The 25,622-nt window shown below is 47.7% G+C and overlaps 1 protein-coding gene across 1 annotated transcript in view; it reads left to right on the forward strand.

The window, feature by feature from the left end:
- The window catches only part of LOC144098829 (uncharacterized), a 109,910-nt gene that overhangs the window by 37,430 nt on the left and 46,858 nt on the right, over positions 1-25,622 (forward strand). The window lies entirely within an intron of this gene.

The raw sequence follows: 25,622 nt of genomic DNA on the forward strand, positions 1-25,622 counted from the left end.
TTTCAACACTCGGTTGAAGTAGCACGCACATTTCTGATCCTCTGAACTGTCTGGTTTTACGGTCGCTGTTTTGTCCGGCGTGAGAGGCGCTTGTAAAATGGCGTAAAACTTGACAAAGGGGTTTCGTATACAGCTCTCCGCCGACTGTGTAATCCTGGAAATGATTTGTGCCGGCGTCAGAGAAGGCTTTACTTGGCAGAACCAACAAGAGAAATCATGCCTGTCTGATGTTCTTCTCAAATCGGGCAGGCTAGAATGGGATTCCTTACTATACTTTCTTACGATGTAGAGGTGTTGGCGTGTGCCAAGGATCTTACGACGCGGAATCGAAGGCCTGCTGGGATTGTCAGTGCAACAAGTCAAACTCAAATGCGCACCCAGGATAAGTCAGTAGAAACACTGAGTTACCTGCGTGTCCTGAACGCGATGTGTACTATAGTGTTTCGTTGCCCTGTCATACGGATTGTGGATCCGTACCAACAAGCCCCGCGGTCAGCATTCCAAACAGGAAACAGCGCAGAAATATTGACAAAGCAGGCATGCGCAGCTTTCCTGGTCGTTAACCATCTAGCGCCATCTGTTGGCTGCCACTAGCGAACACCGCGTAATAATAATAATAATTGGTTTTAGGGGGAAAGGAAATGGCGCAGTATCTGTCTCATATATCGCTGGACACCTGAGCCGCGCCGTAAGGGAAGGGTAAAGGAGGGAGTGAAAGAAGAAAGGAAGAGAGAGGTGCCGTAGTGGAGGTCTCCGGAATAATTTCGACCACCTGGGGATCTTTAACGTGCACTGACATCGCACAGCACACGGGCGCCTTAGCGTTTTTCCTCCATAAAAACGCAGCCGCCGCGGTCGGGTTCGAACCCGGGAACTCCGGATCAGTAGTCGAGCGCCCTAACCACTGAGCCACCGCGGCGGGGCCAAAAATTCGAAATCCCCGCGGTGATTTAAGCTGCTAGCGCCACGTGGCATGGGGTGGCAGCCATGCAAACTAAAAGCGTTCGTCCGCATCTGCGCTTGACTGCTCCCTTTTCGGAGAAAAAGAATAGCGATCGTCATTAGCCAGCAGGTTAACATGCGAGTTTTTGGTTACGTCGTACCATGCCCATGGCGTTGCCGTCGGAGATCCGGAACAAGCCGCTTGCACAACCATTGCTGCAAAATATGCACTCTACTTACCATGCTGCCCGTCACTTCCGGTTGAGCACGCTGCATAGTTAGGAGGTTGTTTGCCAGCGAGAGTAGCACTTTGTGGCCGGCCCCTAATGAGCCTGAGTGCGTGTGTTGCTTTACTAATGCAACCGCGTCTTCATTTCACGTCGCGCGTCTGTCTGAGAGAGCGTTTCAAGGAAGGGGGCTCGAGGGGAGATTCTAATTGAGCCCGTGGCCTACATCTCGCCGTTTATTTGATGCAGCCCGCCTGAGTTGATCAAAACACTCGCTGGCCTCGCCCGTGAGGCCTCTCTATAGCAGCTTATTGGTGAGTGGGCTTGGGCTCCGGTTTGGCCGTACATTTCGTGAAGTTCGGGCGTTGACCTGAATTTCGGTCGAAATGGTATAGTATGATAAGATACGCGGAATTAAGCTCGCCGAAGCTTCATGCCGGGTGTGAGGCATACCGCATATATGGTGGGATTAAATGAAGATTAATTAGGCATTAGCGTGCACCTAAGCGCAATCATATGGCTGCAAAAAAAAGTTTTACAATTTCTCAGGAGATTCGAAGTTGAAAAATTCGTCGTATTCCAGGGACAGGACCCGGGTCCACCATCTCTCCGAGGCAGTCGTTCTACCAAATAAGCTAACAAGAACTGTTAACGGATGATAGGGCGAGGTCGAATGTATCGGCTGCTCGAAGTGGAAACGATGGTGCCCAATGTATTTAGGGGAAAACGCCCAAAGTGGAGTACTTTTCAATTAGGGAGTAATTGCTCCTCAGCTGGTAGTAGCTGTTGGTAGAGTTGACTGGCACGGACAGGCCATGGTCCCGGGCTCGATATTCCGCCAGGGATAAACTTTTCTTCCCATGCGAAGTTTCTGGGGAGGTTGTATAGCTTTCTTTTGTAGCCGTATGGCTGCTCTCAGGTGGATGCTAATTAGTAATTACTCCCTAATTAAAATTTATTTCACCTTGAGGGTTTTTCCTAAATGAATTTTACTACGACGGATTAATTTCGAATCAACCTGCGGTTCTTTAACGTGCACAATTACCTTAAGCGCTTTTTTTTTAATTCCGACAGCCTCCATCGAAATGCGACCACTAGATCTGACGTCAGATGTTATTGTTTTTTGTTTTCATATTTCCATTAGCCCAGTTACCTTAAGTAGCTAGGCTAATATTCAATTATTATAGTATGCAGCAAAATTTATGAAATGTGTAAATTTATTAAATATGTTTTTTTTTTCTTCAAATGAGCAGCTCTGTTTGATTGCCTGCCTGTGCGGCGTTTGTAAGGGTTCACATATTGTGGCAGGTACACGAGCATGACGTGCATATCAGTAAAAATCAAATAAGAAATTCGAATCTAATAGATACACAATCCTGGAGTTGCTTTGAAGACTGCCAGAGCTGTATCAAACCTGTTTGTCGCGCCCAGAAGCATCTCATGCTTAACGCAACCGATAACAGCGTCATAAAAACTAAGAACCAGAAAGTTCAGGAAAAAAGGAAGCTATGAGCTTGAAAAAAGAAAGTGAGAGAACATCAGCGAAGATAACAGAAGATAAGAGGCAGGTACGTATGACCGCAGAATCACCGCAGCAGGCGACCACTGATGCACATATGCGACATCTAACAGCCGCAAGTGTTCTTTGAAGTGACATTCAAAGCAAGGAGCAAGTTTTTTGGCGCTCACGTCTTTCTATGCAGTCTGAAGATATCAAATCCAGCATTCTCTTGCTTTTTCAAAAACTCAGCGATTCATTACTCTTAGCGATTTCCTGCCCTTTTGATCAAATTCTCATGCGCAGGGCATCCTGCCTCTGCTTCGACTAATGTGAAACCCGATACGAAAACCGATATCCTGTTGAAAGGAACACGTTTCGCTAAAGACGTAAATGCAATGAGCGCAACGTGCGCGATGAGTTTTTGCCACGCCGTCTCATCCCTCTCACCATCGCCCTTTAACCTTCACTTCATCGCAGAGTTTTCGGGTCGTGTGGCGTAGCCGACTTATTGAGCGCATGCCAAGGAAGCCCAACTCTAGTGAATCACTCTCCTTCCGGCCGCCTTTCTGGCTCTCCCCTTAAACTTCTTTCTGTACAGCATCCATGGCGAGCCTGCACTGAACCATAAATTATTAAGTGCGCTGGTTTAATCTTGAAGCTCTCGTGAGCTCGTAAGGGAGCCATTGAAGAGATGCTCCCGCACCGCTCGTTTTCAGCCGATTTTCTTGTGAAGCTTGACCCTCTAAACTATCTTATTCACTTTACCATAACAGGCACACGCGGACATTTAACTTGACTGATCGAGTTAGCGCTGGCGTAAAATTAAATGTTCAGAATTCCTGCAGCCCCGTCTCTTTAAAGGCAGCAGATTACGTTTTGTAACCTATTAAATTCACTTTACGGTTCGTCGTTGATGGTCATGTGCACACATATTTTTGCTCGCGCGGGGCTTTCATTGAAGTTGGTGTAACCTTCTCCAGCAGCCTACAATGGGACGAGCATGCAGATTCAGTCCTCAAGAAGCTAAGCAATACGGTTGGTATGCTAAGTCGCAATCGACACATTTTTCCTACTTTTGTTAAAATACTTTTGTATAATGCCTTGTTTGCTTCGCACATTAATTATGGTCATTTAGTATGGGGTACAACGACACAATCAAATCTTAATAATATATTAATCATGCAGAAAAGGGCTCTACGTATTATTGCCAGTGTATCCTTTACGGAACACACTGAACCACTCTTCGAGAAGTATAATATACGAAAGATTCACGACATTTACACATACAGACTTCTGCGGGATTTTTACTATAGCAGCAGGAAACATAATTTTACGTTAGTGAAAATCGCGAACCTGCATCAGAATGTACCTGCCTACACTACACGCCGCACAGAAATATGGAATGTTTCGAGATACAGAACTAATTATAGCAAACAGATGCTTGAGAATAATTTACCAAGGTTGTTGAATTCCCTATTTGAAATGGGTATCGACATTCTAAGCATGAACCCGTCAAACTTTAAAGCCTTCATGCGTTCCTATACTGCATAAAATGTAATATATTTTTGTCTTTATTATTTCTTTAATATCTCTGTCTCTCCTTCATACATATTTGTGAATGTTTCTATGTTTTGTTTTGGGCTTTCTTTATTCACTTCTTGTGTTCTGATGAGCTGACTGCCACCGCTGCTCTGTCAAGTGTACACCAGGATGCAGGACCGGTCAAGCCTCCAGGAGGCTTTTTGCCTGCCATCCTCGACATTATATCTGTATGGTGTAATGTTGGAATAAATATTTGAAATTTGAAATGAAGTTACTTTCAAGTTGCGTCAGACAAGCTATGCTTGTGGCGAACCAACGTACTAACGCATTTATCGGTCTCTCTTAACTAGACTAAATAAATAATGAATTAAAGATGTCTTAATTTAAACCCAGCTAAAATAGACAGAGGCCAGCCCGAGGGCCACTAATTTTTTGTGCCTCAAGCGGACGTTCATAATTAACGCATGGTCACATAACTATTTGCTGTGAAATCGACCTACAGGTAGAGGCACCGTCGCTCCGCTAGTGTGGATCGGGAGCCGGCGGCGCTCGCGGAAATGTACGCGGCGGCTGTTCGCTTCCAAGTTTACGGAGGTTTTTCTGCCAAAGAACACTTGCCCTCTTCAATGAATTAATAATATACTGTTTAAAATATTCCGATTTTGGACAAAAATGTTCATATGGTTTTGCTTACGTTTGCTTTGTACCGCGCTCACGGGCTTGATATTTTTATTGAATCACACTTTCCTAATTGCATTTTTTATTTTTGTTTCCTTTTCACCAGTGTGCGCGTCACTGCCTGTCTCCGCAGAAGTGATATAGCCATACGGGTGTCAGACAGGCCAATTTAGCGTCATATCTAGCTAGTGAATTTCTCCTCGTGAAGTATCATTGTGGCGACACTGTGCTACACTGGGAAGAAGAATACCACCAGGAATGCACATTTTCCAGCAACGTACCACGTATGCGTTATCCCTACTCCGTTTCTGTGAGGCGAAGCCGCTGCACCATTCTTCCCCGACAGGCGTTTCCTTGGGCAAAGACACAAAGAACTATGGGGGCGATATATTAGGCGCAGTGCTATCATTTTCTAGGCCCATGTTCATGCCCTCGGCGCTGACCTGCCTCAAGAAAGGAGGCACGGTCTGCTTAACCACCGTCCTTGAGTCGAGGATTAAGCGGACTAAGTGCAGCGACGACAGAGTACTGCCCGGTACTGCCCGACGTAGGCACTGCTGCGAACTATTCCCCGCAAATTAAGGTCACTCCGGCATTGTACAGGAATTTTCGCCGCACTGGAAAGCTGACGGTTCGCGTGTAGAGTATCATCATCATCACCACCACCACCACCACCACCACCACCACCACCACCACCACCACCACCACCACCACCACCACCACCACCATCATCATCATCATCATCATCATCATCATCATCATCATCATCATCATCATCATCATCATCATCATCAGCCTTACTACACCCACTGCAGGGCAAAGGCCTCTCCCATGTCTCTCCAATTAACCCTGTCCTTTGCCAGCTGCATCCACCCTTTTCCTGCAAACTTCTTAATCTCATCCGCCCACCTAACCTTCTGCCGCGCCCTGCTACGCTTACTTTCTCTTGGAATCCACTCCGTTACCCTTAAGGACCAGCAGTTATCTTGCCTTCGCATTACATGCCCTGCCCAAGCCCATTTCCTTCTCTTGATTTCGACTAGGATGTCATTAACCCGTGTTTGTTCCCTCGCCCACTCTGCCCGCTTCCGGTCTCTTAACGTTACACCTATCAATTTTCTTTCCATGGCTCGCTGCGTTGTCCTTAACTTAAGCTGAACTCTTTTCGTTAGCCTCCACGTTTCTGCCCCGTAGGTGAGTACCGGTAAGATCATGCTGTTGTACACTTTCCTCTTGAGGGAAATCGGTAAACTGCCACTCATGATCTGCGAGAATTTGCCATATGCGCTTCACCCCATTCTTATCCTTCTAGTTATCTCCCTCTCATGATCCGGATCAGCTGTCACTACCTACCCTAAGTAGACGTATTCCGTCACAACTTCTAGGCTCTCGCTGCCAATTGTGAACTGTTGTTCCCTTGCTAGGCTGTTGAACATTACCTTGGTTTTCTGCATGTTAATTTTTATACCCATCGTTTTGCTCTGCCTGTCTAACTCATTGATCATGATTTGCAGTTCACCTCCTGAGTGACTCAGCAAGGCAATGTCATGAGCGAATCGCAGATTATTTTAGGTATTCTGCATTTATTCTTATTCCCAACTATTCCCAATTCAGGCCTCGAAATACCTCCTGTAAACATGCGGTGAACAGCATTGGCGAGATCGTGTCTCCTTGCCTGACGCCCTTCCTTATTGGAATTTTATTGCTGACTTTATGGAGGACTATAGTAGCTGTGCAGTTGCTATATATATCTTCCAGTATTTTTACATAAGGCTCTTCTACCCCCTGATTACGCATTGCCTGTATGACTGCTGAGGTTTCCACTGAGTCGACATCTGTACAGTGTGCAGAGTGTTTAAGCCGAGCGGAGTGTGTTCGGCGAACTATATATGAGGCGAATGCTTTTGCAACCATCCTTGCAAAATTTTTTAGACACTCTATGGACTGTCTATAGATTTCAGTCGATAAAGTCTATAGACTATCTACAATCAAACCTAGAGAACAGTTCATAGGCAATGCAAATCATATAGGCAGTCTATAGACAATCTATAGATGCATGGCTGTACGCTTTTAGTAGACTTTTGTCTATAGACAGTCTATTAACTATGAATAGAGAAAAAATAATATCTATAAGAAGGCAATAGAGCCTGTAAGAAGTCTAAAGACTGTTTACAGACCATTTTTGTAAAGACAATGTCAGTGAAGTTAATCGTGTTACGCGGAGCAAATGAATAAGCGCGACTATCACTCGTTGAATATGACACTAAATTTGACCGTGAGACAGGCGTATTACACACGTAACAAAATTCAGAAGCTTCCGCAATTGATTTTTATTACTTTGAAGTGTAAGTTACGGATGGGTCATGGCAAATACACTGCAAAAGGCTGTGGATTAGTGCGGTTAGGCTTGCGCAAGGAGCCTAGAGGAAATTAAAATGACAGTGACGATTTGAATTCATGATATTTGCTTCGATTAATCGAAATATGCCGCTGCGTGTTCATTTAACTTTAGCGAACATTTTCTCAGACTTCCACGATGTTCAAGCGTTACTTGACCATACATACAGTGTACACATTATAAATACATGTACGATGTTTAGTGTTGTGAAGGTGCGCTTGTACCTGGAATTTTATCTTGCGTGTCAGCTGTGCATGGCGGATGCAAAAGTGTTGTCGTGATGTGTGAAGCTTAAACCCTCCTATAATACATTTTTTTTTTGCGTTCAAAACTAGAAAATGTGAGAGAGTGAGGAAATTAACGAAAAAGTGTTCGGGTGCAACAATCCCCGGGTGCTGTGCTCTCCGTTTCTGCTGCTGCAATACATCTAAGTAAGTGTCTGAACGCGGAAGCTGGGGGGGCGTAACAGAAGCACTCTTTCTGAAACATTGCGAGCGGAGGAAGGGCGAACAGCAGTCCGGCGTGTTACAGCCGTAGCGTGGGTGCCCGCAATACTGCCCCGGCCTTCGTCGGCCAGCACAAGCGGCAGAGTAGGAGGGGAGGGGGGAGCGAGGATGAGGGGACAAGAGTCGACACACTGCGCATAGCTACATCGATCTGCCGCCTCCCCCCCCCCCCTCTCCGCTTTTTCTGCCAGAACGCGCTCCGTCGATAATGGCCATCGACGTTTCGGATCGCTGCTACGGCTCTTCTATTCCCTTCCTCCTTTCCACTATAACTCGAGCGCTTTATTTCGGGAGACGAGAGACACGCCGCGGCGCCGGTAGCGTCTTTGTACGCTCGGCACACCTGCGCATTGGCGGGTTCCTCCTGCACTATAAAGGAGCAAAAGAAGCCAGTAAGCTGTCCCCAGCGAACTCCCTTTTATAAAATGAAGTGCGCAGAGGACAGCAATTACTCTCTTTTTACTCCCATCTAGGTGTATTCGTGCTTAGAGTGTACGACTATGAGCGTGTGTCTGCGAAAGAGAGAAAAAGGGAGAGAGTGAGCGAGAGAGAAAGCTGGAATCGCGCAGCACTAGCCAAGGCTATAACGCCGCGATGGCTCGGCTGATTAGGAATGAACGGCACCGGGGACTCCGCGTTGTGGGGGAATTTGATCGCTTGTTCATGGTGTGGGTGTGCGTTCAGTACGCGCAACGGAGAAAAAAGAAGGGTGGGAAACACTAAACGCGCACAAGAACGCGCAATAATAATAATAATAATAATAATAATAATAATAATAATAATAATAATAATAATAATAATAATAATAATAATAATAATAATAATAATAATAATAATAATAATAATAATAATAACTGGTTTTTGGGGAAGGAAATGGCGCAGTATCTGTCTCATATATCGTTGGACACCTGAACCGCGCCGTAAGGGAAGGGTAAAGGAGGGAGTGAAAGAAGAAAGGAAGAGAGAGGTGCCGTAGTGGAGGGCTCCGGAATAATTTCGACCACCTGGGGATCTTTAACGTGCACTGACATCGCACAGCACACGGGCGCCTTAGCGTTTCGCCTCCATAAAAACGCAGCCGCCGCGGTCGGGTTCGAACCCGGGAACTCCGGATCAGTAGTCGAGCGCCCTAACCACTGAGCCACCGCGGCGGGGAGAACGCGCAAGTGCATTAATGTATTTCGGTTTTAAACGTATATGAAGTAGCCAATTGCTGCTAGCATGTTTAGTGTAACTTCGTCACGCATATGCCCGCAGCTGTAAGGGGTTACGTAGAGGGTGGACGAGGGATATTGTGCGAGACCAATAGGACAGCTGCCTTTGCATCGCCGACGAGGACCCAGAAACATGATGTAGTGAACACACATAGAATGCGCGACCCACAACTTACAGCTCTCGATGGTTTCAGAAAGCATTGGATATAATGACGTGAGCATTCTTTAGGTAGGCTAAAGAAAAAGCACGGGCTGCGGGCCTTTGTCTACGCTGCATAGGGCGTTGGCCCGAATGACGCGATCCCATAGTACTGGATTGGAATTCAAAGCGACCGATGTGGTCTTCTTTATGGAGGAAAAACGCTAAGGCGCCCGTGTGCTGTACGATGTCAGTGCACGTTAAAGAACCCCAGGTGGTAGAAATTATTCCGGAGCCCTCCACTACGGCACCTCTCTTCCTTTCTTCTTTCACTCCCTCCTTTATCCCTTCCCTTACGGTGCGGTTCAGGTGTCCAACGATATATGAGACAGATACTGCGCCATTTCCTTTCCCCCCCAAAACCAATTATTATTATTATTATTATTATTATTATTATTATTATTATTATTATTATTATTATTATTATTATTATTATTATTATTATTATTATTATTATTATTATTATGTGGTCTTAACGCTGTAGTTTAGCCAAATCACCTGCTTAATCCGCTACACGCAGTCGGAGCACTGAAGAGTGCGAATAAAAAATGAACTGGATTGGATGGTTGCAGTTGTGCGCTGCAACCATGGCATAGATCTACGGATGCGCCTACAGCAACTCTCTTCAGAACGGCTGCTTATATTGTTTTTTTGTAGTGTTAATTTTGCTGTTGTCACAAGGCACTACTGAAATTCTTTCTCCAAATAAATATGAACAAATTGGCTTCGGGCGCGTGCATAACGCGGACGCATTGTTAGAACATGAAATTTCTCTCATTTTTTACGTACCTCAAGTGGGTGCGAGGAATAAAAAAGAAAACTGGATTTTTTGGGCTACAGCTGGCAGCGTTCCATTTTTCACCGTCCAGACTGTAGTCGCTCACAAGCGAAGAGTGAAAATGAGACGGCGCCGAACTTGCGAAGTAATATTACCAAAAAGCACAAAAGGTCTAAATTCATCGAGCGCGGCAAGCACGCATTACCCAGGGCGAACAAGACGGGCATGCAGCTTAGACGCGTTTGCATCGTCAAACGCGCGCCTGACACGTACATTTTCCTACTACATGTCGCAAGCTGCAAAAGCAAATCATGTGCTAAAGCGTAAGGACGTCCGTCCTTAATATGAAAAGAACAAAAGAAAAAACACAATTTTTTAATTCCTTCAAGTACTTGTCTTGCGTGCTTGAAAGCCAAGCAGTGTCACACACACAGGACGGTTACGAATGTGTAACGCGATGTTCAGCGATATCTGTTTACGCGTTTAGTTTTGGTTATATATTCTTGGTGCACTGGTGTAGTGGTCACGTGATGCACCCCTTCACTTGCAGGTGGCTGTCCGAAACAGAGCCACCCGTAGGCTTATGCGACCCAGGTTGACCGCGACACAAGGTCACGTGACATTAACGTCAATAATCACGTGCCATGAATGTCACGTGACCGGAGCATTAACCCACCTACCGGTTACGCCGACGGCGAAGAGAAAGACAGGGACGTGCGCTTAACAGCTTTCGTTGTAAAAAAGACAAAAACGTTTTTTAATTCCTTCAAGCGCTTCTCTTGATTGCTTGAAAGCCAAGCGGTATCGCCTGCAGCGATAAAAGCGTCTTCTTGCACTGACTATAAGGCTCTCAGCATATATCATGAAAACAAGCTATGCCTATTGAAGTTCAGCGTATTGTGGGAGAACCTGATTTTTTAAAAATAAATATTCGATCCTTCAGGACAATCAGGCTCAAGAATAGTTGAACCATGCTCCTTTTTCTCTTTCCCTGCCTCTCCGAAGTCCAGCTTTTATTGACATTACTTTTAATTGTGACGAAAGTGTGGATCTGTGGTTATATTGATTTTTATGGCGCTATCTTACTAAATGTGAAAGAAACTGCGTTCATAAAAAAACTTCCCGTTGAAAAGAAATGCACTTGTCCAGAATTTCTGGATATGACATCGTCGTGATATCACCAATTTCAAGGACTGATCATACAATCGTCCATTGTCATGTGTACTTGGATGACATTCTACTTGGCCCGACAGTATACCCAACAATTCTGGACAAAAACATTTTTGAGCAGAAAACCGTTTATGAACGCATTTTTTTTATATAATGGAAGATTTCACTATAACAATCTATATATCGGCAGATCACTCGACGGCAGTCTTACATTTTTTTTCATTAACGTTTTTGCTACCGCCAGAAGCGTTCCCCATTGGTTTTCTATGGCAGTCTTAACTGTTCGATGCGGTCGATGGAAACAATTTAGAAGGAAGACTTTGTTATACATATCAGAATAACGGACCATTACATTCAATATTTCCATAACAGTGTCTTACAATTTTACAATTTTCAAATTTTTTGTCCGAGAATGTTGGACATGAACGTCTCGCACACAGTTATCATTTCAGATTTATCCACTTGTCGCATTGCAATACCTGTCTGCGCTGGTTTCTCAAGACTCGAAACGATTTGATTACGAAACCGACACGCTCCCTAACCAGTTCGCTACGCTCTACGTCGTTGGAGGTTCATTCCGGGCGAAATGCTACGCGTGTTGCGCCACGTGTTATACATATACTATATACACAGATGTGCCGAATGTATCTCTGAGACGCCAGGGTTACGTGTGCTATGTTGCAGCGCTGCGCGTGGCAGTCGCAACCATGTTTCGAATCGAATGCAAGTGTGAAGCAATCCTTGAAGTTGTGTGGCTGCATGCAGAGCTACGCCAAGCCTACGTTTCGTCTACTGTTGGAGTTTGAAAAAGGCATTTCCAAAAGTGCTTTGGCGCAGAGCAGATGCTTTCGGCATCCATTCCTAGAGCTCTGCGCCAGTCGTTGAAAGCGTCCTATGAGAAAAGCCAGCAACGTGCGCGCAGTTGTCTTTCATGCATGCCAGTGTGGCAATACGTTCTGGTTAAAGTACACCATTCAGGAAAGCAGTTGCTGTGAGAGCGGGGAACATAGAGATTTAAAAAAGTGCTCTGCGTTCTGACCAACCTGCAGATCATGTCATGACGATCATGGTCCTTTTTTTTCTCCTCATACGCATGTAAATACGCAAATCTTAATATCTTCATGCAACTTTAGCCACCATTTTTCGGCTTGCGTTTCATTAATGGTAGGATTTCAGCTGGAACTGCACTCTAAGCATTAATACGCTTATATGGGAGTAAAAAGGGTGTAAGATGTCCTCTAACGCACTCCCTTTTACAAAGGTGTGTGGGCTAGAGGACAGCTTACTCCCTTATTACTCCCTTCTGTTTAGAGTGTGGGGTAAGAAAATGAGTTTCAATGATAATGCAACACAAAGCAATTTAATCTTGTGCAGTCGTTTAACTAACCGATCAGGATGTAATGCCTTCAGTAGATATCAGGCGATATGTTCGGTAACAAAGCCGAAGGGAAATGAAGCCGGCGGCGGTGGCAGATGAGATCAGGTTAAGAGGTTTACTGGCATAGGGGGGCGGGGGGGGGGGGGGGGGGAAGGTGGCTGGCACAGTCCAAGACAAAATGGAGATCAGTGAGAGAAGAAGCCTTTCTCCTGAAGACAACTCTCCTGCTCCGGCGGTGATGATGAGAGAAGGAAATTGGCATGTGCCGGAGAGTAGAATGTACACAAAGGGGCACTGGTTCCCAGCAAACATTGCGTTGAGTTTAGCTATTTGCTCGCGAACTACTCCAATGTTTGCCCCTAAAATTGGATCATTACTGGCAGATATCATCACTTTATAAAAATGGCTCCCTCACGCACGAACTTCTACGCCAACGCCGATGCGTTCTTATTTGTTTATTTTGTTTTTATTCCCCGAAATGTAGGCCACATTGCTTTTCCCAGCAGCTTGACTTGTTTTGGGTGCCACGTTGCGTTCGACCTGTTGTCCTGACTATCCTTTCATTAAAATTCTACTGATTTCTGGCTGCATTTAGTCTTTAAGAGAAACAGTCGAACACCGAACCAGTATCTAACATAATCTTTAGCCTTTATAGGTCTATCGCAATGCGCTATGCAAGAAAAAAAACAACGATTGGTTTTGGTTTTTTTAGGGAAAGGAAATGGCGCAGTATCTGTTTCATATATCGGCGGACACCTGAACCGCGCCGCAAGGGAAGGAATAGAGGAGGAACTGAAAGAAGAAAGGAAGGAAGAGGTGCCGTAGGGGAGGGCTACGGAATAATTTCGACTACTTGGGGATCTTTAACGTGCACAGACATTGCACAGCACACGGGCGCCTTAGCGTGTTTCCTCCATCGAAACGCGAGACAGAAACGAAAAGGAGGGTTGTGGCCGTGGCTTATCGCCATTTTTTTACAGCAGCCGAAGAACCTGAATATCAGGAGCGGTTTTACGGGTTACTCTTGGAAGGGGTGGTTGGAGGAGGTTGTCCAATTTGCACCATGAGTTCCTCGGACTTTTCTCGCCGAAAAAACAGGAGGTGAGCATGGTACTCCTATGTAAAAAATTAATGTGGATTAGCTCAACTAATCCAGGATATATAAGCGAAAGATGTCGGCGTTCACTGTGTTCATTGGCGTTGACAATGTTCTACAGACGGCGATGGCTTTGAGCAAAGGAAGGGCGCATAACTGGCTCCCTGGATATGCGGACGCCTCATTCGTGCTTTGATACAGGTGGCGGTGGTGAGAGAGAGATGTGGCCTGAATGCATTAGCGCTGACAGCGTTGTGGCTGACATGAGGCATAGCAGCAATAGCTAGGCCGCAGCGTTCATTTGGTGATCAATCTCTCGCGATCAAACCATTAACTGCATGCCACCTCCCAGGGCGGCAGGGAAGGCGCGTTGCCTACCGAGTGTGCGGAACGCAATTAGAGCAGGCTTTTGCTGTTGGACATGAACTGCACGTACATGAAAGCGAGATTGAGGACTCCACTGACCCACGGAGCCGGTTGTGCGCCTTTACTTTCGTGAAAATGAACGGCCTTTGCAAAGTTGTCAACGCAAATGAACTCTATGAACGCCGTCGGCTCACTTGTTTTGTTTGGTTTTTGAGGAAAGCAAATGGCGCTGTAACCGTCTCACATATCTCGGTGGACACCCGAACCGCGCCTTAAAGGAAGGGATAAAGGAGGGAGGGAAAGAAGAAAGAAAAAAGAGAAAATTGAAAGTTGGATTTTGAGGAACGGCGCGGCGCTGAGCAGCGGCGGAACACCTGTGGCTCGGTGCTACTAGTGGCGCATGCGCAGTAGTGACTAGGGAGCAAGAGAGAGAGAGAAATATCTGCGGCAATGAGCGCGTTGTGACGTCATGGACCTGCTCGGAGCACCGCCACGGTGAAATCGCAAGTTCGCGGCCAGTAAAGCTTTTCGCCGAAGGGGGGGGGGGGCGTGGGGGGGGGGGGGTTGCCCACCCTATAAATCCTCCCCTGGTGAATACGTGTGTGATGTGTTCGTAACCATCGACAGGAATCGGTGTAATGGCGCGTTCAAACTTGGACATTCGGCTGCGAGAGCAAGTGAAATCCGCGGCCGCCGAAAAGCAGTCTCGTTCACACTTCCCGGCCACCGCGTCGCCGCTCATCGTCTGTGTGTCGTCTGCTCACAGCGTTCACAGATATGGCATGGGGTTAATCGATGCTGTCTGCGTACTAAAACCGTATGCACGTTTACGTACGCTAAATGCAAATATTTTGCCGCACGCTACGCCGTTCCTAACACCCTCACTTTTAAACGATAAGATTAGTCAAGTGGCGGCATCTGGGGGTTAGGAGGAGAACCATTGTTGTCAACAAATCGACTACCCTCTTAAGATTAAAAGGGGAAGAATCGTCACCCAAAATAGAAAATAAAGCAAATTGATCACTCACACGTTTTCTGATGAGCGAGATGAGACGAAGCGAAAGACCACTGGCGCTTTTATGGCCAGTGAACACGCTGGAAAAGGCAGTAACAGCGACGATTTCAGTCCGAAGCGAGGCGTCCTGCATCGAAGGGCGCCGTCACGTTTGTCGCCGCGGGAATCCAACTTCGTACTCGGCTTCCTATTGGCCGATGAGAATTTTTCCGGCGGCAGAATTCGGTCCTGGAGTGATCCTGCTTTCCTCTGGGTATTTCGGCGGAATCTGTGCCGCGGCAGCGGATTCCGCTCGCTCTCGCCGCCGAATGTTCAAGTGTGAACGCGCCCTAAGTGCCTAGGTGGATCGCGCTAGTAGGAGTCTGGGAGCACAGTGGTGTGCCGGGTTGGGTGCCGAGTGGGATACCCAGCGACGTGGGTGACGAGGGTGCCTGCTGGCCCAAAAGCAAGGGAGCATTCATTGGCTCTTTCATTTTCATTAATACCATGGTGCGCTGACGCCCATTCAGTGACGACATGAGTGCTGGTAATCGGTAGGAAAAAACATTTAACTACGGAATCTATCTCCGGATTGTAAAGTTTAGCTCCTACGGCGTCCTGGACGGCCGCGCAGGGGAGTGGGAGAAATTACTTTCGGTTGTAGAGTATCGTACATGGCGAACACCTTTGAGGCGCGCCCAGAGGACCTGGCAGAGGGCCGGAGGCCCAGCCCATGCAAGTAGAACGCGGGGATTGCTTAGCGCGATGACAAGACTGGTACGCCTGTTGTGTATTGAAATGGCTGCTGCGGAAAACGGAGCGGGGGATGCCAGGCCGGCTCGCACCGTGATGTAAACTTCTCTCGGTCTGTTGGAGACGCATCTATGCGAGAAGATGCCGCTTTCTTTTGGGCTGGCATCGTTGCGTTATCCTAGCGCTGACGCTGGTCTCAAGTTCGAGAGAAACAAGTTTATTGCCATAGACTGTGGCTATAGACTGTCGCAGGTGGACTTGATGTGGCCCCCAGGTGGGGGCGACTTCCTGAGCCCACGAAACGAGCGCCAGTCGGATGGGCTTGTCTGGCCTTCCGAGGAGATTGTTCCATCCCTCCTCGGAGAGAGCTGGCAGTAAGGCTCGTGGGGGCGGGTTTCTCGCGCGATCCCAGAAGATATGCGCCTGGGTTGCGATTTCTCCCTGGTCACAATTTTGGCAGGCGTGGTCATCAAGTTCGATGGTGCGTTTTGCAGGCCTTCTAATGAATAAAGCAATGAGGAGGATATATGGCCTTTTTTCGCTACAATCCTTTCAAGCACTTGTCATCACGGCCGCGCGCGCGCGCGTGTGTGTGTGTGTGTGTGTGTGTGTGTGTGTGCGTGTGTGTGTGTGTGTGTGCGTGTGTGTGTGCGTGTGCGTGTGTGTGTGTGTGTGTGTGTGTGTGTGTGTGTGTGTGTGTGTGTGTGTGTGTGTGTGTGTGTGTGTGTGTGTGTGTGTGTGTGTGTGTGTGTGTGTGTGTGTGTGTGTGTGTGTGTGTGTGTGTGTGTGTGTGTGTGTGTGTGTGTGTGTGTGTGTGTTTCATCTATAGTGTTGGTCCCCGCATAACGTCTCTCTCGAGTTTCTTGGTAAACAAATCGATGACACCGAGGCTCAACATATTTTGTTTTAGAATCAAAGTGCACTTTGCTGTGCTAGTCGGCTATGCATCGTTATTCTAGCTCTTTTAGTGCACTAAGATGCGGGCAGAGGGAAAAAAGAGACGAGCAGAATGCCCGTGTTGATGCCCATTTTCTGTTCGCTCCTTTGGGCACTTCTAGGTCATTTGTACAGTGCGACGCGAGTAGCGAGCCAGGACAAACATCGACATGGGCGAAGAAATCCCATATCGAAACTATACCCGAAGAGGGCGGTCGAACGCATTGCGTGAGACCTTCGAACGCGCGGTCACATAACAACGCCAAGTCTCTGAGGAACACCGCAGTTAGGTGTTTGCCTAACCGCGGGACACAAAGAAACAACAGCAACAAAACAAAAAACTAAAGCACCACGAAAACAAAAAAAAAACCGGAACGCAGGTATCCTGAATTGTGTACACTTCACACGCTAGCCGGCACCCAATAACGACCCACGTCTGTTCGCCCCGTTCGCGGCAAATGGGGGTCTGCGACGCCTCTTGTCCGCGAGGCACAAAGGCCCGCCGGTGCGTTGGGCAAACAAGACGCATCTCTTTTCTTCCTCCTCCCCCTCCTCTTCCACGGATTGTCGCGGCAACAGCGCCCGCCCCGTCCCTGGCGGTATGCATTCGCGCTCTCCAGCTCGCCGGGCGGAGCAAACCGTTAGCTCTGACGCCTTTTCTTCTCCTCTTCCTCCTATCATTCTATGGTGCAATCACTTCTCGGCGTCCCTGTGGTGCTCTTTCTGTCTTCTTCTCCCCTCCCTTTCTACTTTACTTGTTTTGTTTTCTCCTCTCTTCCTTCGCTCTGCGTTTATTAACGCTCCGCGGTCGCTTGGAGAATTCATGGAGCGTTCCTGAGGAGATCGCGTTATCGCGCCGCCCGAACTCCACTTTATTTCCCCTGCTTTTCCGCCTTTCCTTTTAGAATATTCAAGAATTTTCAACTCCGCTCGCCGCGGTCGGCTCGGTGTGGACGGTGGGTGATCGCATTTTGCGTCGCCTCGCGCGCAGTCGATCGCATTTGGATTTCGATGACCGGTCTTTTTTTTTCTTCGCTGGAATAACGGCTGGTTTCCCCTAGCGCGCATGCGCACTGACAAGATAGGGCGATTGCCAAACGGCATGGGCACGGTTGCCCCTTCGTGTGCATCGGGGCGTCGCTTTGTGTGCCGGTTGGTTAGAACAACCAATAAGAGGGCGCAAAAGTGATGCGCGAGATATCGCTGGCCCAAGGGTGTTGTAACCAAACTTCTGGGCGAAAGGCAGAACTTTTGCAAACTACAGCTGCTTTTTTTTTAATGCCAAAGCATTACTAGTGGTGGTGGTGGTTTTTTATTAAAATAATAGTAAAAAGGAAGGAAAAGATTACTAGTCCCATTACGAGAAAAGCCGGCGGCATGTGTGTACTCGTAGATGCTACAGAAAAGCTCAGCAATAGCAAGGAAATGGGGTGACGCCATCAAGCTGCGGTATGAAGCACACAGCAAGGCGAAAACCGCCATTTAAGACAATCATATGGTTTATGGGGTTTTAACGTCCCAAAGCGACTCAGGCTATGAGAGACGCCGTAGTGAAGGGCTCCAGAAATTTTGACCACCAGGGGTTCTTTAACATGTACTGACGTCGCAGAGTACACGGGCCTCCAGAATATCAAAAAATTGAAAGTTGGTTTTTGGGGAAAGGAAAGGTGGTAGTGGTTGTTTATTAATTAAAATAATAGTAAAAAGGAAGGAAAAGATTTTTGCTAGCCCCGGCATCTGCCATCGATACTGAAGCACCTGAGCTGGGGCAGCGGAAATAAAGGATAGCAGGCAGAATGGAGAAATGAAATGAAAGAGGTGAGGGGACAGGAAGAGAGAATAGAGGGAGAAGTAATATGTACAAACTATTATGGCGCAGTATCTGTCTCACATATCGGCGGACACCTGAACCGCGCCGTAACGGAAGACAGAAAGGAGGGAGTGAAAAAAGAAAGGAAGAAATACGTGCCGTAGTGAAGGGCTCCGGAATAATTCCGACCACCTGGGTATCTTTAACGTGTACTGACATCGTACACCACACGGGCGCCTTTGCGTTTCGCCTCCATCGAAACGCTGCCGCCGTGGTCAGCTTCGAACCCGGGTTATCCGGATCAGAAGCCGAGCGCGCTAACCACTCAGCCATCGCGGCGGGTGAAATTCTGCCTCCATCGAAATTCGACCGCCGCGGCAGGAATCGAACCCGCGTCTTTCGGGTCAGCAGCTGAACTGCATAACCACTGAGCCACCGCGGCAAAACCAATTTTGGTATCAAATTTGTGATGCTACGGTTCGTCATGCAGCGTTTCGGGTGGCGTCATGCGCGCGCGCGCGCGCGCGCGCGCGTGTGTGCGTGCGTGCGTGTGTGCGTGCGTGCGTGTGTGTGTGTGTGTGTGCGTGTGTGTGTGTGTGTGTGTGTGTGTGTGTGTGTGTGTGTGTGTGTGTGTGTGTGTGTGTGTGTGTGTGTGTGTGTGTGTGTGTGTGTGTGTGTGTGTGTGTGTGTGTGTGTGTGTGTGTGTGTGTGTGTGTGTGTGTGTGTGTGTGTGTGTGTTTGGGCGGTGTATATTTGGGTTGGTGACAGTGCAACCAGGGACAGTAATGCTTTTGCATTCCCACACGCAAGCAGTCTCTGAATCTCTTTTCTTTCAGTATGTCACATCGCGCCTGTAGGTTCACTCTGCAGCATAACCCCACGAGGGCGCTTTTCAAATACGAATCGTCTTTCACGTGAAAGCTCCGCGCTTTATTAATCGTGCAGGCTCGCGCACTTAGTCGACGTTCTGTCTGTGCGGAGCGCAATCTCACAAAGACAAATACGTGAACGTAGCGCCAGTGTACCATCATGGCTGTCGGTACCAACCACCACGTCGCATTTTTTGAAGCGAAAAGCTTCACTACGCGGGTAAGAGCCGAGCTCGCGTAAGCCGAACTGGTGAGTTATGCGCATGCGCGAAAACGAGTGACGTCACGCGCCGCGCAGGTGGTCGCTCCTCGCCGCAGCCGTCGCCTGACCTTTCGGCGCAGCCGCGCGCTACTGCACATGTGCGTCATGTGCATGCGCAAGGAGGCTATATAATGCGCTTGCCAGAGAATAGGTGTGCGCACTCGACATGGAAGGGAAGGAGAGTGCGGCTGCTGCTAGACTAAGCAGAAAAGCTGAGAAACTAAATTCGTCCGATCCAGAAGTGCTCGCTTGGGAGTTGGCTGCACAACAGCGAAAAAATGATAACGCCAAAGCTAAACGTGCAGCCGAAACGCCTGAACAACAGGAAATACGCCTTTCTAAACGATGTCGGAAAGAAGCCGAAAAGCGTGTCTTGGCCGCATCTTCAGCCAGCAGCAGCCAAGCGAGTGAGGAAGAGGAAACAAGACAGTCAGGAGAGGAAAATGCCAAGACCCGCCGTAACAAGCTTTTCGCTTGTATATCCAGGCTTAATCAGAGCTAAGCCACTGCCTAAAGAAAAACTGTTCACATAACATTGCAGCTCAGATAGGGTAAAAAATTTGGAAAAAAATTCGACGCTCACAAGGTTCCACAGGTGGATATTGTAATTAATATTGTTAATGTTATTATTATTAATGCAGTGGCCTCCTTAAGATGGAACATAAGCTGAAGTGTGAACATTACGAAATAGTTGGGGGATGCGATGACAGCTACGCCCAACAATGTTGATCTTGGACTGGAGCTGTCTTGGCCAGAGACCTGTTATGTGGACGGTATCAGGTTGTTGCTAATGACGACGAAAGTTACTTGCAGTGGAGGTATATATTGCAAAGTGCCATCCCGTGCTGTCTTACAACACTCCTGATCGTCTTTACCGGAATAAATTACGCTCAGTGGTCTCGAAATAAAGGGGATACTACATCCGCGCATGCATGAACGCCGTAGAAATCTATTAATTACCCCCCCCCCCTTTTTTTTTCCCCGCGCGATTCGAGCGAAAGCTTAAACGAGGCAGCCAGGGTGTCGGCATTCATACGCTATGCAAAGAGCCACGGCAGCTTTCCGCCCGGCTGCTTCTTTTTTTAGCGTGGCGTGGGTTGGGCGAACCCTGTTTTTCTCTGAGGAGCTTGAGCCGCGTCCTCGTTTCGGAAGTGATCACCGGAATGGTCCGTGACTCATAAATTGCGAATGTGGCGACACGTATAGCTTCCTGCAGCGACTTAAAGGCGCCGCATGACCTAGACGCGTAAGAAGGAGATTACCCGGGATTTTGAGGTGCTGTGGCTAAGCGCGACGCGCGGGGTGGCACATGTTTATGGTGAGTTGTGTGTTTTTTGTGTAACCTGAGTTGAAAGGAAGCTCATCTGTTCATTTAATTCTGCGAAAGCAGGATCCGGTGGCCGCTTTGCTTTATATCAGCGACCTGCTCGATGCCAGCACTACTCATTAAACGGGTGAGAAATCTATAAGGGAATAAATGCAAGACGTTGTCTCCTCTTCGACTGTGCGACAAGCGTAAGCGATGCATGGTTACACCGCACGATGCGAAACATAGAGTGGAACAGTCAGGGGGGTCTCGGGGTGTCTCACCCCCCTCCAATATTGACGAGGGGTATGAGACCTCCCTAGCCTTCATTGTCTTTAAGACGTGTAAGATGTTTTACTTCAGATACCATCGAGCACACTGGCAGAGCGTGGGGATCGCTTGTTTAGGCTCTCTGTCATAAATTAATGATTTCTCCATGCACTTTGTATAAAACTATGTTGTATACTGAGCAAAAAGAAACACTCTTAAATTTATTTCTCCCCTTTGTATAAAATTATGCTTATAACAGGCTGCTAACCGCTTTCTTTCTTTCTCCCTCTATTACCCTCTCCACCTGTGCTAGAATCACTAGTGGTGGGGGTAGTGGAAACTTTTATTGCCAACGATGTAAATGATGGGGGCGAAGCCCCCTACATGGCACTTGGATGCTCCCTCACTGTGAGGAGGCACCCCTACAAAGCGAAGGATAGCCCTTGGAAAGCAATCCTTCTCAGTGCTGTGGAGATGAGTCGGCGCTGGTCTTGAGGAGAAGTTTCGGTCATAAGTCTCTCCCCGTAAGACTCCGCCACGGTCGGTGATGGGGGATGAGGGAAGGTGGGGCATGTGAGCAGGGTGTGTAGCAAGTCTCCTGGTTTTCCGCAAAGTTTGCATGACAAGGGGAATTGGTCTGGGTATCGGGCATGTAGTAGTATAGGGTATGGAGCAGTCCGAGTTTGTGGTCTTCGCTAGTGTGCGGCATGCACTATGGTTAGGGATGCGGCTGGGAGTGCGTATTCCCTTCGTTGTTCCCGGTAGTACGAGAGAATATCACGGAAGGAGAGCAGGCGCTTATCGGCCCGTACAAGGGGCTCGACTCCCGCCCGGAATGTGAGACCTCAGGCTAAGGAATGAGCCTCCTCGTTGCCAGGGAGACCGGCATGTGCTGGCGTCCAGATGAGGATTATAGGGCGCCGGGGCTCCCAGAAGCGTAGTAAACAAGCAGCAGTGCGGGATATGTAGTCATTGCCATAGTTGAGAATGGCAGATTTAGAGTCAGAGATAATTTTTGTGGAAGATGTAGAAATGAGAGCAAGCGCGATGGCTGCCTCTTCTGCCTCTGTGGTAGAATTGGTGATGATTGAGCTGGAGGTCAGAAGCTTCGCTTGATTGTCGGCTACCGCCAGGGCCATACGGGAGCCTGACGTGTACTCCGCAGCCTCCACGTAGGCCACCTCATGGTCATCGCCATACTGTTTGTGGAGGGCCCGAGCGGTCCCTGTCCCGCTCAGGGTGCATGTTCTTGGGTACGGGGGGGGGGGGGGGGGGGGGTACATTGAGGTTAGAGTGGAGGATAGGAGAAAGGGGGACCCCCTCAGTAGGGTGTGTAGTTGAGGTGAGGTTTAATTGGGATAATACAGTGCGGCTAGCCTCTGAGTTGGATAGACGGGATATCTGTGCCGTAACGGTAGCTTCTTTGAGTTCGTGACCCCCTTCCGATGGAGCCCTGGGAACAGTCCAATGCGACTGCCTAACGGAGTCGACAGGTTCGCTTCTGGATATAAACAGAAAGACGCTTCTCACTGCACAGACGGTAGAAGAAATGCGTTGAAGATGTCAAGTGGGACTAGTTTGTTCGTGGGCTCAGTCATTTTACAACTGCACGAAGAATACAGAACGACAAGGTGAGGCACAAACAAGACCACACATAGCGCAGTTTTTTGCGTTCGCTTTGTGTGGTCCTGTTCGAGCCCAGCTCGTCTTGTCGTCTCGTCTTCTTCGTGCAGTTGTAAAATGACTGAACTCAAGAACCAGGTAGCCCAACTCCACGCCTAACTTTACATTTCTTATTGCGTTAATAGTTTGTGTATATAACATCTCCCTCTATCCTCTCTTCCTGTCCCCTCACCTCTTTCATTTCTCCATTCTGCCTGCTATCCTTTGTTTCCGCTGCCCCAGCTCAGATGCTTCAGTATCGATGGCAGATGCCGGGGCTAGCAAAAATAGTTTCCTTCCTTTTTATTATTATTTTAATAAAACCGCTTACTACTACTTCACGCCTTACTTCAGTGATTTTCTCGTCTTTTGCTTGGACATGGCGTTTGCGTCGCGAACTCCCCCCCCCCCCCCCCAGGCTTGTTTTCCACTTGTTTTTATATACAGCGATAGCCTTTAAGGCCGACTAGGTGGTGGCGATAGTGGTTTTTTTATTAAAATAATAGTAAAAAGGAAGGAAAAGATTTTTGCTAGCCCCGGCATCTGCCATCGATACTGAAGCACCTGAGCTGGGGCAGCGGAAATAAAGGATAGCAGGCAGAATGGAGAAATGAAGTGAAAGGGGTGAGGGGACAGGAAGAGAGGATAGGGGGAGTAGTAGTATATAAAAACTATTTACACCATAAGAAATGTGTCCAGGTTGTGCGTGTGATTAGTAGTAAAAAATTGCTTTTGTGGGAAAGGGAAGACGCAGTACTGTCTCACTTCGTTGTGAGATTGTTACCATGAGGGAAAGGAGGAAGGAAGGATTGAGAGAGGGGGAGCCGTAGTGGAGGGCTGAGGATAATTTCCATCCCCTGGGGTTCTTTAACGTGCACTGCCCAGAGAACCCAAGTGACCGGTTATGTGACTCGCATCAGGGACGTCCTCCCCACCACCCACTCCTTCTAAGAATTACCGGCTGAGAAATGGAGTCACAATCAAGACAGGATGCTTGTACGCATGGAATTTAATTTGCAACGGTTATTGCCAGCCTTCTTGTGGTGGTGGTGCCAGATTCATCAATTTTGAACAGTTTTACAAGATAAGTAAAATTCCCAAGAAGCCCAAAATTACACAAGAGCTTGTAGTACGAGCGCCGCCTACAGCTGGTAGGTACTATATGCCCTAATTCAGCTGCCACAGACAACACACAACTGGCGAGCCGCGAATAGGAGCCCGAGCACGAAGTCAAGTTTGTTAAGAGGAGGTTCGAAAGGGCGAATCAGGGACATCATCGATGGAAGTGAAGGATCCTAGTAAAAAGAAACCAGACTACTTGGAGCGTTCCATTAAGCGTTATATACTCGTTAATGGCGAACAGATAGCTTGAAGTCGTCTATACATACGATGTGCTGAATCGTGCTACAAAATCAGTATGCCCGTAAACACAAAAAATAAATTAATTTGTCGCACGAATCTAATCGATAGCATAGAGAAAAATTCACGGCAGTGGGAAGTGCAGTAGTCGGAACTCAGCATAGTCAAAAAAAAAAAAAAGTCACGAAAAAGCCCTTTTCAGGATCCTCACTGCTTATTTCATATATCTCGCGCACTTGAGCAATTTCGATCTGACGCAAGCTTTTCTTGGCACACGCCGGGTCGGCGCGTCTATTAATCATTATGGCTCTCCAGAAGCCATGAAGGGAGAGGAGAAAAATGAGGTCACATGCTACGGTTTTGTCGAGTTTGTCCTCGAGAAAACGGGCGTTGAATGAAGTAATGCAGCTTTTCTTGATGTCGTTTTTTTTTCTCGCTGCTGTTATCACGCACTAACAAATACAGCATCGCAGCAGTCAAGGAAGCAGTGGCGAACAGTGTCAGGGTTTTGGCAGATTCTCCAGCTTGTCCAATTTCGAAACAAAGACCCCTTCTGGATGGCTGATGTCTTGAGTGGAAATGCTTAGTTATTGTTCATAAAGAAAAAAATGACAGGACGGTCATGAAACCTGATGCGAGAAAGCTGCGATACATTTGGATTTACCCTCGATGATTACTGCGATGTTTTTACTCCAATACATGCTCAGAGACTAGGCTTAATAATAATAATAATAATAATAATAATAATAACGATAATAATAATTGGTTTGGGGGAAAGGAAATTGCGCAGTATCTCTCATATATCGGCGGACACCTGAACCGCGCCATAAGGGAAGGGATAAAGGAGGGAGTGAAAAAAGAAAGGAAGAAAGAGGTGTCGTAGTGGAGGTCTCCGGTCTATTTTCGACCACCTGGGGACCTTTAGCGTGCACTGACATCGCACAGCACACGGGCGCCTTAGCGTTTTGCCTCCATAAAAACGCAGCCGCCGCGGTCGGGTTCGAACCCGGGAACTAATGCATTCAGGCCACATCTCTCTCGCTCCACCGCCGCATGCATCAAAGCACGAATGAGGCGTCCGCATATCCAGGGAGCCAGTTATGCGCCCTTCCTTTCCTGAAAGCCGACGCCGTCTAGAACATTGTCAACACCAACGCCAATGACCACAGTGAACGCCGGCATCTTTCGCTTTGTATATCCTGGATTATCTGAGCTAATGCACATTAATTTTTTTACTCAAATCGCTAGCCCTAACTGCCGCTCCTGCGGCGAAAAAGCTAATTTAGACCACATCACCTGGTACTGTAAAACGCATCCTCAACCCTCAGATCTCATGACTGCCCCCTCACCTGACCCGCGCCTTTCAGTAAAGACCAGCGACGATTGAGACACTTAAATCAGGGCCG

Source organism: Amblyomma americanum, chromosome 7, assembly GCF_052857255.1.
Source record: "Amblyomma americanum isolate KBUSLIRL-KWMA chromosome 7, ASM5285725v1, whole genome shotgun sequence".
In the NCBI taxonomy this organism is placed as follows: domain Eukaryota; kingdom Metazoa; phylum Arthropoda; class Arachnida; order Ixodida; family Ixodidae; genus Amblyomma; species Amblyomma americanum.